The 13,603-nt window shown below is 35.9% G+C and overlaps 1 protein-coding gene and 1 long non-coding RNA gene across 5 annotated transcripts in view; one reads left to right on the top strand and one right to left on the bottom strand.

Annotated features, from left to right (window-relative positions):
- The window catches only part of LOC122571672 (amphiphysin), a 148,681-nt gene that overhangs the window by 51,326 nt on the left and 83,752 nt on the right, over window positions 1-13,603 (top strand). The gene's annotated exons all lie outside the window — the stretch shown is intronic.
- Window positions 3,989-5,451, bottom strand: LOC122571678. The gene is made up of 2 exons (XR_006318174.1): window positions 4,860-5,451; window positions 3,989-4,350 (listed from the first exon to the last, which is right to left on the bottom strand). It is a non-coding gene; the product is annotated as an uncharacterized LOC122571678 (long non-coding RNA).

Consider the following 13,603-nt stretch of genomic DNA (forward strand, 5'->3'; position numbering starts at 1 on the left):
TTTTATGTTATTTCATTGAATTATGTTTGATCTATTTTATTCCATCACTACAAAATGGATCATATATAAATCTATAAAACAGTATAAAATAAAAAATGTTGTGCATTTATTATTTCACTTATGAAACGAAAGAAACTTTTGGGACAACCTAATGCAAATTTTCTACGATAACAGGTCGAACATCTTTGTGAGAAAAATTTCCTTTGATTAATTAAAACAGCTGCAACAGCTGCAGCATAGATAGTGTCACCGAGCCATAAATTAACGATAGAAAAACCAATGGGGCCTAACGAACATCCCGCAGACCATTGAAACGACAACATGGAGAGTGTTCCAGTGTCAGAAAACAGTAACAGCGTGGTCATCTCTGACTTGAGCCCTGGCGACACCCCCGTCGACACCTTCTCCATGGGAGCCAAACCAATAGTATGTAAACCTTCCTAAGATCAGCTCTGGACATTCTCTGTTCTAACACTCTGAACCGCCACTCTGTTGGATTCGTACGATAATTTTTACCACTAAATATATCAAGAGTTCAGTTCTTTGCCTTATTTCTGAAACGTTCGAACTGCGACGCGAGGTGATCTGTGAATTTCGTGATTTCTTGTGTCTCCTACGTGACAATAGCATCGCTTTCGCTAAAGGATTAGTTAGCTGTCGGCGTATGTAACACTGGGATCCGAGAGATGGGATGAGATGGTAGATGAAGCAGTGCTACGTGATCATTAGGAGCTACGAGATATGCTTTCAGGAATGAGCAGGTTTATCTGGCAACCACTAGAAACCACTTATAGGAAGCGTGGATGATACTGGATAAACTAGCGCCTAAAGTGAGGGTTGTGAATGTCGAGGAGCATTTACAGGGGAACATGATTGATCGCTAGGGAGCGACCGAGGCACAGGGTTGCGGAGCTCGTAATTTTCTATCTTGTATCAATTCCAGATACTCGTTAACACGTTAACATTAATCTTACTAGACCTTACCAGGTCGAACGATCCGTTTCAAAATTTAATTAGAAAACGTGTCTTCATTGTTATTTCTTTCGTTCATCTAAATTTATGTAAATTCTTGTACTATCTGATTAATGGGGTTCTCAATTTTTGTGAATATAAGGATTTACATAGAGTTTGTTAAACCTTTAAGCGGCTTACACACCAAACTGAAACACGTGAGAATGCACGCGCAGACTCTTACGGAACCATACACGTAGCTAGTAATTTTGTAATAACGTTGAAACTGCTTTTAAAAGAGTCTGGTCGTCTTGCAACGATCTTCTTCAATCGTCTTTAATATCGTTATTCACAGTGCTAAAGTAATTTGTACTAATTGTAAATGTTGAAGTGATTCTCACTTCTAAGGAAACTCTACATCTGCTCTAGTGTTTAGTTTTCTTAGTCCTCAAAATTAAGCCATTGAGTATTGTTTAGCACTAAATTAATTCGAAGAGCCTCTCAGCCTCATAGTCTTTTCTAGGAACAAGCCTTGCACAGGCGGTGCAGCGGGGTATAGACAGGCCAGTTTTCGTAATTATATAAATACATGAAGGCAAGGGTACCGCAAGGAAGCGTAGGACCAAAATTATACACACTATACACACTATAACAACTACCAACAGCAAAATACTGGCATTCGTGGACGACACGGCTGTACTAGTAAGGCAGACTAATGCAGAAACAGCAGTTACATTACCACAAGGGGATATCACAAGAATAGAAAAATGGTAACAGGATAAACAAATAAAAGCAAACCTCATTAAATGCAACCATATTACATTTGCACCATGAAAATGGAAACCACCAAATATCCAACTGAATGGTACGCACATAACACAAACAAGGCAAGTTAAATACCTAAGATTCTACTTAGACACACAACTTACATACAAGCAACGTACTAAATCAATTATAGACAAAATACAGATAAAAAGAAGACAGATGTGCTGGCTAACTAGTAGAAACTCTAAACTCAGCATGGTAAATAAACACAAATTTACAAAACGATAATAAAATCAATTCGGACATACAGAATACCACTATGGGGGACAGCAACAATGAGTCACATAAATAAACTAGAGTAGCTATAATCGAAGATAATGAGAACAATAGTTAACGTCCCATGGTACGTCAGAAAGAAGGATATACGCAGAGACCTAAAAATACCAAATGGTCAAAGAAGAAATCGGCAGATAGGTAAAAAATACAAGGAAAGAACGGCAACACATCCAAACCAGCTGGCTGCTGAATCGAGCAAAACTCTCATAAAAAGAAGACTAAAGAGAAACCACCCCACTGACCTCACTAAAGAAATAAGATAGATAGACCCGAAGATGGTATCCCGCTGGGGGTAGCCATCCACATATTATTTAGCAATAAAGCTAGAAAAATTCCCCGAATGTTCAACTGCACAAATTGTAAAGTACAAATTAAATAATAAAAAAAATATATAAATACCCATAGGCCCATGGCTTCGGAGCTGTGTTGTAACGTAACGCTGCCAGCGTGCGGATCTGGATTGACATACATTATACTTGTACTTACTGAAATTAAATATATTTCTATTACACATTCATCCACGCGTTCCTCCCTATTCCATCAGATAATCTCAACAGTAAAAAACGAAGGACGAAAGCTTCTAATAATTGTCAAATTATAGCGATCCACTTTGCAATCGAATCTGAAGACTCACTAGTATTTAGGCCTGATAATTCACACGACAGATGTTTCTACAATTGTTCGAATCTAATGAAAGAAAGCCAGACAAAGCTTGTCTCCTCCTCTAAATATTGCAACAAGTAGCTTTCGGCGTGCTTAAATCTTCCACAAATGCATGAACACTCAGCGTCCACCGATGGTAGACGATAGCTAAGTCTAACAAGTCCTTAAGACTGGAATGTTCAGTATCGATATGAATAGCGTGTCGATGCAAGGCGATACCGACCCGCCGACATCAGTCTACACAACCTGCAATTGCAACCTATCGTATCACGAAATCTCACAAAGCTTCGTTGCAACGTGTTTGATGGAGCGCGTGTAGGCGGCTTTAAAATCGAGACAACCGCAGTTGATATTCGAATGTATCACCTCTATTCGATGATGTTTCTCGATGGAAATTGGCCCACGCCTTCTTCTGAAATAAAAACGCATAGGTAGCTGCTCCTTGTGTCGCACGACGATCAAGATACGACATAGAAATTTTTGTCCTTGATTATTTCTTTGAAATTGATTGAGATTTCTTATTGATATTTTGTTATTGAAGCGTCGTACGTGCAAACTGGTTTGTTATCCCGCAACGAACAAAGCGAACAGAATATATTCCAGGATATCTTAGTTGTCCAGGATAACGAACAGGATCGAGGCTAGGCCATCAACAGCTAACTCTTGTGGCTCACCTATCCGTTCTGACGTATTCTGAAATATTCTCGCACTTGTTAAATTGTCTGATAACTTTGGTGTGCTGTTGAGAGAATTTCAACTTAACAAGTTTATCCTACACAAGAGAATTAAACTTAACAAGTCTATTCCAATGGCGATGGATGTACGTGCAGACGAAAGTCGTAAGATAATCAATGATGGATTAGAATGTTGAACTGGCCAGAGTAATTTTCTTTTCACGTACGTGTTCGTATGGTAGTTGGAAAATTGCTAAGGAAACGATTGCAAAGGAATTGTATGTGATTTCGTTATAGGATGTCAGAATAGTTCAAGTACGATAAGAGAATGTGGAGGAAGGATCTTTTTCTTTCTTGGCTCGTGTGGAAAATGTACTAAACATTGCAGTGACATTACGTGACACAAATCAAGCGTTTTCAGTGGATGTTTTTGCTTGAATATTTTGTCAACTTTTTGTACATAGCAATGCTTCGACCGAAGAATTGTTTTTAATGTAGGATATATAATATTTTCGAACTATTGAGTAAATCATAGCAAAAGGATTGCTTTAAATTGCTTAATAATTGTAATGTAAATTTAATAATGAAAGTCACTAAAATTTATATGCCAATTTACGTAGACAAATTATTATTTCCCTTTAAAGACATAAACGTTTAGGATTCTATTGAAGGGATTATTTAAATTTATTTTTATTGACATGGAATGTTCGCAACGTCCAATTGACCGTGGTGCATTTTTACGCAGCATAACCTTGTTATCATATGAGAATATAGAATTTCGCATCATATGGCCATAATCTCCATTTCACTTTGCCATGACACAACTCGTTGTTTGCTATACCCAACATTCTAATTAAGCCAACCTTCGTAAAATAAGATAGTTCAAATTTCATTTGTTTCAAAAATAAATTTCACGTCGTGTCTAATTATGTAACTAGTCGTTGAATTTTTCGGACGTTGTCTAAAAAGAAAAAGGAAAAAACATATGTAAAATAATGCTTTTAAATAAAATTTACTTAAAATTTACTCTATGCAAAACGATCCTTTGTTTCGTTGTACGATTAAATATATAACACAATGGGAAAATTAATTTTAATCTACTGCGAGAAGATTCTTCGTATTTTCCTTATCCAGTTTCTCTTGTATCAAGTTTCGTTTCGATTATTTCAGACTCATTTTCACGGAACGCTCAATGTTTATATTATATTCGTTAAAGATACACAGCGACACCTTTTCAGATCGTAAAATTTGCTAACAGCTTCTGACGCACACGTATCACGCTATTTGTAGAACGATGAATACGATATTTTCGATCGAATGGTAGTTTACAATATTAGTTAGAATTATTCAATAGTTATTTTTCAATAGTTAATTATATAATAGTTAGTATTAGTCAATATTTTTTAAGCATCGCCTTTGGAATCTAAAATGAAAAATGTATCTGACCGAACACTTTTACAAGCTGCTTACCGCACGCAGAAACTCATATTGAATTGTTTTTATCGTGCCACACAGTTGATATCCGAATGCATATCCAAAGAAAATCGTGCAACAAATTGTTCCGATTCGATGTTCGACAGAAACGTTAAATTGACCTTTGTTTATTATCGCAGGCAACGTTATTTACTGTCAAGGACCAATGTCCACGTTGTGATAGAATAGTCGGTATTGTTCCACTGGTATCGTCGCTGCTATTCACGTTCTGTCAATGTTGACGACTGCTATGCTCACAACAGCCACTTGCTAGTTATTCCGACGAACAACGTTCGGAATATGAGAATACGAAAACGCGTATGACATAATCGATGCAGTGTGCAATGATGTACGCGAGATTGTGACTCATAGCACAGTTTTCTTTATTAGCAGACGTGATGTTGCATAATTTTTCATCGCACCGTTCACTCGGAACGCTGCTCACCTTTTTCACGCGTTTACTCAATTGCATATTTTACTCGAGTTGTGCTTACGCCCCATTAATCTTCGGCGATTCGTATGTAGCATGGAAAGATAATTCCTTCTACTATGATAATTTGTACTGCGTGAATTTATAAAGTTATAACATTATCTCAATCGTTGTGTTAAAAACGTAGATCTGTTTACTTCTGATAGCACGCGCTCGGTGTTTTTGCAAAATACCAATTCAAGACGCAATTAATGTGTTCCTCTCTTCGGCGAGGAGAAGAAACGGCTGCTGCGTTATTTCGCTAACTTTTCACCCAATTCTGCTTTTCTATAGGCGAAAAATATTGCAAATTTAACACTAGAACTACCGCACCAGTCAAACTGACTGGTTTTACAATTTTATTTTCAAATTCCTACTTCGTGTTATATGTCTTCTCCGCGATGATGTAATGACTTTCGCAACGATAACTAAAGGAATGATATAATGAATTTTATTTTGTTTTTTATGTATTCAAACTGAAAATAATTTCGTATTAAGGCTACTTATACCAGTAGCAGTGAAAATGACTGGTACTTGTCAAAGTTTTTTTTTTATTTAATAATTTACATTCACAATTTGTCCAATTTGCACATTTGGTGAAATTTTTTAGCTGTTTGATTATCGTGTGGGTGGCTATCCCCAGCGGGGTATAATCTTCGTGTTTGTTAGATTATATCCTTTGTGAGATCTGCTAGGTGTTTCCTTTTCAGTCTTCTTTCTATGCTTGTTGTGTTGATACTTGTCAAAGTGTACAGGAGTACTGCAATCTGTTTATGGAACCCCAATTAATCAGTTTCCTCGTTTTGTACAATCTCCCACACGTTTTGAAAATTTTTACTGCGTATCATTCGATATGATGATATCAGTTATCAGGAAAATTTCGAATCGATCGCTAGATGCTAACACTAGAAATACCACAGCAGTCAAAATGACTGGCTCTACAATTTTATAAATTTGTCAAACCTTATTTAGGGATGATGGTCCCAGATGGATTAAAAATACTAAAAATGTGCTACATAACGTGGAATTGCTTCTGTAAGAAAGTAATAAATTGATAAATATAAAAGTATTCTATTATTACGTATTTTTTAATGACCAGTCATTTTGAAATAGCTTCGTGTTAACTATCGGTAGTTCTAGTGTTAAAAAGATAAAAGATGTAAAATTGTTATTGGTACGCACAATTTCTCGTTTCCGTTTTGTGTCAAACGTTTCCTTCTTTAAATAAAATTGAATCAATTTTAATAAAAATTCAGAGATCGCAGCGGGGACGAGAAAAATTTGCCATTCTACACCCGTGCAGGGTATCTCAAACTTTTGTATTTTGTTTATTCATACGAATGATGGTTTCAATCAAGAAATTTACAATAATAAATTCTAGGAAAAACGAGCATTTTTAGTTGAAATATTTTCTCTATTTAATGTTTAACACTTGAACGCTTAAATAATTAATAACCTTTAATGTCTATACTTGGTACGATGAAAATGAACGAGGGTTTCAGCATATTCTTCCACAATTTGAATTCCAAATAAGTACGTCTTCCATGGCAATGTCGTAAGGTCTCGATGATTCCGCCGAACCTAATATGGAGCCCATCTAGTACCTTATCAATTAGCATACGCGTTGGCGGATACACGCGGTTTTAATTGTATGCGTCTAAATTCTTTTTCATTGACGACCATAATAATCCAATTTTTATCAGCGATCGCAATTGCCGCTGGTATTATACTACGCATTGTTTTACAGTTTATACAATTTATCTAACACGATCGAACGAGACAGTTTGCGCGCAACATTTATTTTCTTTGCTTATCACATCGCTAACAATTGCGTGATAGTAGCACGAGCAAGCGAAACTGGCCAACCTTGCAGAAGAATTTCCACGGAAACAGACGTATTCGCTAGGAGAAATGCAAATTCACTGACTCTATTATGTGCAATGAAATTCCTGCAATATATAGAACGAAATCATGGTATTGAAACATAAAACGTATTCTCTTGAGAGCTGATGGTCGTTATAAACCTAAAACAATGAGATTAATTAATCGGTAAAAATCGAAAAAGCAGAGGAAGAGTGTTTGACTTCTGAAACCGACGACTCCTGTAAATCTAAAACAACGAAGCTAATCAACGGTTAGAATAAATCCACAGAATCGCGAGCTTTAAATTAGTTAGCGACGTTTTAAAGACGTTGCTTAACATTTTTTTTTAATTATTTAATTTGCACTTTACAATTTGTCCAGCTGAACATTCGGTAAATTTTTCCAGTTTTATTGCTAAATAACACGTGGGTGGCTACCCCCAGCGGGATACTATGTTCGAGCTTTAAATTTGAAGCGGGCAGTAGGCAGTGGTATTGAAGAAAGCAAACTTTTTTGTTTATTATTTAATTTGCACTTTACAATTTGTCCGGCTGGACATTATTAAATTTTTTTAACTTGACTGCTAAATAACACGTGGGTGGCTACCCCCAGCGGGATTTGAGCTTTAAATCTGAAGCAAGTAGTGAGCAGTGGTATTGGAGAAAGCAAATTTTTTGTATTATTATTTAATTTGCACTTTACAATTTGTCCAGCTGAACATTTGGTAAATTTTTCCAGTTTTATTGCTAAATAACACGTGGGTGGCTACCCCCAGCGGGATTCGAGCTTTAAATTTGAAGCGAGTAGTGGGCAATGGTATTGGAGAAAGCAAATTCTTTTTTTATTATTTAATTTGCACTTTACAATTTGTCCGGCTGGACATTATTAAATTTTTCTAACTTAACTGCTAAATAACACGTGGGTGGCTACTCCCAAGGAGATACCATCTTCGAGTTTGACTAGTTTATTTCTTTAGTGAGGTCAGTGGGGTATTTTCTCTTTAGTCTTCTTTCTATGAGAGTTTTGCTCGTTCCAGCAGCCAGCTGGTTTCGATGTGTTGCCGTTCATTCCTCGTATTTTTCTGCGAGAGAAAGCAAATGCAGCTTCATATGCAGCTACGCGATACACAGAATGTTGTCGATACGCGTTCACGAATATACCAGCCACACCTTTCTTCCTCAACGTTGTCCACTGTCCGATCGTTGTTCAACTATAGAACAAGTTCATATATTCCAAACACGCAGCTACGTCACTCCGATTTCCATTTAATTTCTTGCCATACGCCGTACACGGTCTTGTTCTCGTAACTGCTAGCCGCCGACGTTCTCTCGCGAACTTCAGCTTTCAGTCCCCTTGTCCGCTTAATAATTTACATGGTAATTGTCTCGACGAAATAAAGGAAACGCGCGGAACGAGAAAACGTAAAAGTTGCGAATAACGTGGTCGTCCTATGAATTACGTATCCGCTCTTTTAAAATGCACGTTTTACGCGTCGAAAGCGTGGAAATGAAATTTTATCGTTGCATCGGAGAATCGAACGATACTTCGTTGTATCGGTGGTACTTGGAACGCGCAGGACCTAACGAGACTATTTTACTTTATCGTTGCTGGTGTGCAAAGAATTATTATCATCCTACTTTATATCCTTTTAGTATTATATTCTGAATTTTTTACCATTATATTTAATCCTGAAACTTACATTTTAATTCTACCTGCAGTTGCATTATTTTCTCAAATTTTTTATGGATGAAAGAGGAGAAGGGGAATCTTTTGGAAATTTAAGAACAATTTATGCTATACCTGGTGCTGGATATTCACGTCCTATCGACGAGTTAACACCAGAACTACCACACCAGTCAAATTGACTGGTTTTACAATTTTATTTTTAAATTCCTACTTCATGTTATATTTTTTTTTTCGCAATTATGTAACGATAACTAAAGGAATAATATAATGAATTTTATTTTGTTTTTTATGTATTCAAACTGAAAATAATTTTGTATCAACGCTACTTATACCAATACCAGTTAAAATGTCTGGTACTTGTCGAAGTGTACAGGAGTCCTGCAATCTGTTTATGGAACCCCAATTAACCAGTTTCCTCGTTTTGTACAATTTGCCACACGTTTTCAAAATTTTTACCGCCTATCATTCGATATGACGATATCAGTTATCAGGAAAATTCCGGATCGATCGCTAGATCGCTAGATGCTAACATCAGAAATATCACAGCAATCAAAACGACTGGTTCTACAATTTTATAAATGTATCGACCCTCGTTTAGGGATGATGGTCCCAGATGGATTAAAAATACCAAAAATGTGCTACATAACGTGGAATTGCTTCTGTAAGAAAGTAATAAATCAATAAATATAAAAGTATTCTATCATTACGTTTTTTTAAAGATCAGTCATTTTGAAATAGCTTCGTGTTAACTATCGGTAGTTCTAGTGTTAAGACAGTTAAGTGGCATTTTGTTATGTAACTACTTTTAACGTGTCGCGATCCAAGGAGATTATTTTATTTTATCATTGCTATCGTATATTGTGCATATATAATTGTGCATATAGAATATTGTCACTAAATTTTCTCACAAGAGCAACAAATCAGTCAATGAGTTAGTAAATAAAATGTTATCTAATCAAACCTGACAAACTATTGCCGTGTTAAACGCAATACAAACAACACGATACGTAACAAGACGCACTCGTTTTGTTCAGCTGACAATTGTAAATTCCTTGTTTATACAAACAGCATAAAATATTACAGTCTTCCTTGTATACGCTGTAATATATTATGTAATAGTTACAGATATCAGATCAGTAGTAGCGTATGTTCCACTTGTAGATTCCACTATCACATACTTTTCAGAATTACGATATCGATCGGCGTACCTTTGGTCGGAAAATCAGATCGTACTGTCTTCGAATTAATCCTAAAATCCTAATGATTTAGTCTTGCGTTTGTTTCGGCATAAAAATGCCCGGCAATGTCAAGTAATCTTATCTGAAGAAATTTCTAAATAGCAGGTAATTGCGATATAACGTCACGGCTCTCGATGCTCCACATTTTTTAACGCATTCGTATGAAAAGTAATTTATATCTGTGTTTTTCCTGGTATCAAACGGCGTTATAAATTCGTGTGGGCGCGTTATCAACGATGGGATTTTGCAAATCTCGAGCAGATTTCGTTCGCGAGAAACACACCTGACGACGATGTATTTTACGCGGCTATTATTCGCGCAATTTCCCGAGTGGAAATGTTCGTTTTAGCAGCGCGGGAAGGAAATCGTAAGATCCTATAGACAGAGGAGGAGAAAAAGGAAGTAGCTTGTCTTCTGTTCAGCTCATGGCTCGAGTTTACGTTGCTTGCGGCTGCTGTTTAACGTTCGAGCACATATGTTTCGATAGGATCGATTAAACGAGCCTGGAATATATAATTATTCAACGTCGTACGAGATCCAATCTTTTCCAATACTCTCTGTTCGATCTGGCCTTAAAGTATAATTCAACACGACCGAGTGTTATTTACAAGGATAGCGGGCAAGAAACAGCGTCATGATTTTCATTGTTGAAATCACATTCCTAGAAGTCGGTCGAGCTATTCATTCAGAAGAACGAAGAATATGATGTAACGTAGGAATAAACGTAGGAAGCAAATACTCGTTCCATGTTCGTGATACGTACGTCGAAATTTGACCAATCTCTGCACGAAGTTCGCAATGTGATTAATTCGAGTATTCTTTCCCTGAACGATATAATTTTCAGTATCCTGATATGTATTTAATATTTTATAAATTGATATTTAATAAATTACATCAGGTATATTAAATATACCAAGCAACTCGTTTAATGTTGTTAAAAGAATATTCAATAATTTGATCGAAGTAGGTTTTATCGTTGAGGATTAATTGTTTCCAGGGTCGTTGTGGATGGATCTAAAAAAAGTAACGATTTATTTTATTTATTAAAGTAACGATTATTTATTTTTTATTTATCGACGCGGATTGACTTTCGGGAATACAAAGCTAATGCTGCGAGACAATCGCTTGGAGAAGGAGTTTCAAGGTTTCGAGAAAGTTAGAGGTAAATCGCGTTGGGCTTTGGTTTTAAGAAATTGCACGGGGAATTGAAAAACTCTATAGTTTAGGATTTACAACAATGCAATATGCAATACACAACAATAGCCAACACAGTGCGAAAGAAGACGTTTTTTTAAAACCACTGTAAAATACGTCTTCTTCTGGCGATATTACAGTTGCGACTGACTATCGGGCGGTTTCTTCGACGCGAAACAGTCATGACAGTCTCCTACACTGTCGACTGGAACACTGGGACATTGGCAATTTTCTGCAAAGCCTTCTGCACACGTACAAACACATACGCACTCATGGAAGACACGTGAATTCTATTTGTTTTATCGTATCAATGTTCTCTATCAATGCTGGAAAAGTTGGTTTAGAAAATTGGTAGCGTATTTGGAGGATACGATCCTTTAAATAATTAAATAACACAGAGTAGTTAAGCAACGCAGAATAATTTGTTCTTGAGAAATGTTGTTTTTTTAAATATCCTCGCGAAATGCTGAGAAATTTAATGCCGTCGAACAAAATGCTAATTGTAAGCTAGACGACGACACGGCTATCTCGCCCAACTCGGCAACTCAGATTGCAAGATGATAATAAGCAGAAATATGATCACGCTGAAAGCACGTTTATTGCTTAATTGTTGAGTTACCGTCTTTCAGATGCAACTTATAAATGTAACTTTCAGATGCAAATTATATTTATTTTGAAACTCGTATTTCTTAAAGAAAGAAAAAAAAGAAGGAAACGCAGACTGTAAGGAAACCACGCGTTGAAGCATTTGATTTGTAAAAATGTCTGCAAAATTAGCGATGTTTCTATGGAAACAATTTAATTCTTTTTTTTTTTATTACAAAATGTACATGATAAGTAGACTTGGAATTTTTGTTATCTTTTTGCGAATATGACCAATGAAATAACAGAACATGGGCAGAGAGACTTGTTTCTAGCCTCCTAAATGTTACAACCGGCGTTTCGCTTGTATATGTACATTCTTACACGTTTGTACGCGAGTTGCACACTATATTTTTGCACATCATGTACACGTAAAACACGTAACACGTAAAAATCCGCAGTCCAGCGATAAGCATTGTATGAGTATTATAAACAATAAATCAATATACAATGTATATATATATTGCATTTTTTTATTGTATTTCTATTGACGTATATTGACATATATATATTGTATATTAATTTATTGATTATAATACATACAATGCTCGTCGCCAGACTGAGGATTTTTACGTGTAAGCGATTTAAACGGACATAATTTGCAAAAATATAGTGTGCAACGTGCACACAAACGTGTAAAAATGTACATATCCAAGTGAAGCACCAGTTATAATATTTAGGAAGCTAGAAACAAGTCTGTCCATCTTTGTATTGTATTTTTTTATTATATTTATATTGATGTATATATATATATATATATTGTATATTAATTTATTGATTATAATACATACAATGCTTATCGCTAGACAGCGGATTTTTACGTGTTTATAAGTGACTTAAAATAACACAATGTGCAAAAATATAGTGTGCAACGTGCATACAAACGTGTAAAAATGTACATATCCAAGTGAAGTACCAGTTGTAACATTTAGGAAGCTAGAAACAAGTCTGTCCATCTTTGTATTGTATTTTTTTATTATATTTATATTGATGTATATTGATATATATATATTGTATATTAATTTATTGATTATAATACATACAATGCTTATCGCTAGACTGATATATATGTCGAATTATTATTAGAGTTTTGTGTTGAATCATCATTTGAGTTGTGGGCGCGTATTAATTCTTCATTTGGATTTACCATTGTTTAACTTAACTAAATTATATTACACTTAAATTGTTTAACACGAATAGATCTAACTTTTACAAGGTTTAACAATAAATTAGTTTAACGAACGCTTTTAACAATATTCTTGGGTTCAAACGAATCCACGATCAACGGGAAACTCTTTGTACAATAGTTTGTATTTTCTCTGTTTCGCAAATTACGCTAGCTGTATCGCTTGGTATCTTCTAGACTGACTCCCCGATATCCGTCAACTCTCCAAGGAGAACTCAATAAAAGACTGCTTGGATCTCATTTGTCAATTAGATATTGATTAGAAATATCAAGAAAATTCCAGGCGCCGTTGCTAGGCAGTCCTGCATAGAGCCGATATTGCTCCTGGCCTGGACTTGTCCGTTAATACAGCGTGTCCCTCGATATCGGAACTTCTTCTGTCAGGTTAAACGTTCATCCCGTGACCGTGGCTACGTTCAGCGACCAGTTGCGTCACCTTGAGCCCAAGTATTCCAAAAGAAAT

The sequence above is a fragment of the Bombus pyrosoma genome, linkage group LG10 (genome assembly GCF_014825855.1).
Source record: "Bombus pyrosoma isolate SC7728 linkage group LG10, ASM1482585v1, whole genome shotgun sequence".
NCBI lineage: Eukaryota > Metazoa > Arthropoda > Insecta > Hymenoptera > Apidae > Bombus > Bombus pyrosoma.